This window comes from Octopus bimaculoides, chromosome 6 (genome assembly GCF_001194135.2).
Source record: "Octopus bimaculoides isolate UCB-OBI-ISO-001 chromosome 6, ASM119413v2, whole genome shotgun sequence".
In the NCBI taxonomy this organism is placed as follows: Eukaryota; Metazoa; Mollusca; class Cephalopoda; order Octopoda; family Octopodidae; genus Octopus; species Octopus bimaculoides.
The window spans coordinates 106,753,228-106,754,978 of record NC_068986.1 but is presented as its reverse complement, the minus strand read 5'-3'; the positions used below and the strand labels follow the sequence as shown (position 1 = coordinate 106,754,978).

General features: G+C 35.6%; 1 protein-coding gene across 3 annotated transcripts in view; it reads right to left on the bottom strand.

Annotated features, from left to right (window-relative positions):
* LOC128248170 (uncharacterized) overlaps nucleotides 1-1,751 on the bottom strand; it is a 12,452-nt gene that overhangs the window by 8,188 nt on the left and 2,513 nt on the right. The gene's annotated exons all lie outside the window — the stretch shown is intronic.

Here is a 1,751-nt window from a genome sequence, read left to right as displayed (position 1 = left end):
TATATATATATATATATATGAGTAAAAATAAATACAAAAAAGGGGTTTTGTATGATTGTGGATAGAGGAATATATTATTTTGTTTAAAAGAGTTCCAACTCTGTCTGTTTTTTATGTTTTATTTATATTCTTGTAAAATTAATGTGGGATATAGAATATGGAATATACAATATATAATATAAAAATGGATGGTACTATGAAATAAAGTATTCAATGTCTTATTGAATATATGGAATATGTCTTATTGAATAGATGAAATATTGAGTGTTCAATATAAAGGATTAAATATATAAATATATAAAGGCGAATACGTATTTTCTATACGTTGTGGTATTTCATCATGGCCGGTATGACAGACTTTAACAGCTGTTAAAGTCTGTCATACCCCACTCCTGCGCCTGCACACAGCCACTCTTGTAAGTATATTTCCGTGAATAGAATACAAATAATCTTGTTTGTGTTTAATAAACACACCTTTAACGATGCTATGCAAGCAACACTCAGCGGTTTTACTGGAGGTTTCACTCTGCAGCATGCACTGAAGAACAACTTAACCTTTTTCGCCTCGCCATTACGAGATCAACAACTGTATGTGAGTTTTCATTACTACAGGTTTATCGATTTATGACGTAGTACACGTTGCCAATAAATATATTCGCAAGCGAATAAATACTGTGCCTGCTTCTCATCAGATTCTCCGTAAGTAGTTAGTAGCAAATAATAATTTAATAGAGTGGGCAATGTAAATGTGTTTGTCATTTCGTTGTGTAATGGATAACCGAATTAATTCCGGACTGTGAAGACGCGTAGCTTACTGGTTAGGATATACACTTGATTCACGGCGCCGTGTTGCGTCCTTGAGGAAGGCACTTATTTCACGTTATTCCAATCCACTCAGTTTACAGAAATTACTACTACATGTGTTTCAACAGACCAGCCTTGTTACGTCATGTGTCGCGCGGAATCGCCCACAGAACTATGCTAAAGGCGCCACTCAGTCTGTGCAGTGGTCAGTCACTTACGTGTTAATTTCTCGAGCAGTTTGTTCTGTTGACTGGATCAGCTGGAACGCTTGTCGTCGTAACGAATACATTTTGTACTCTCTACAGTGCTACAAATTTCAGTATATATCTACTGTTCATAAAATCAGTATTATGTCAGATGTGTATTTGTCTTATTTAGTTTGATATCTATCTAGATTACATACAGTTTTTTACAATTTGCTTTGTATAAGTTAAATTATTTCACATTATACTAGAAGATGGCTTTGGTAATATATGTATATCCCCAAGGATATTACACACACGCCCACGCATACGCACATGAATAAAGACTCACACAAATACGCACAGATGCACGCATGCACACACACAAAGGTACAAAGACAATCACACACTCACACATATTTGTATGTAAATATATAATATCGCCATCAGACTATCATCTCTATGGCCCCATGAAAGATGGTTTGAGAGGTAAACATTATTCCAGTGACGAGGAAGTGTAAACTGTAGTGAAGAAGTGACTCAAAGAACAGTCAACAGAATTTTATGAGGCAGGGAAACATGCTCTCATTCGAAGGTGGAACATTGCTATTGAGAGAAACGGTGACTATGTCGAGACGTAGGGATGTGATCCACAGAGGACCAGCTTCATTTTGATGTATGATACGTGTTCCTGTGTTGGTAATTATACCTGTCCTAAACATAATAGCATTACTTTTTGATTCACCCTCGTATATATATATATAT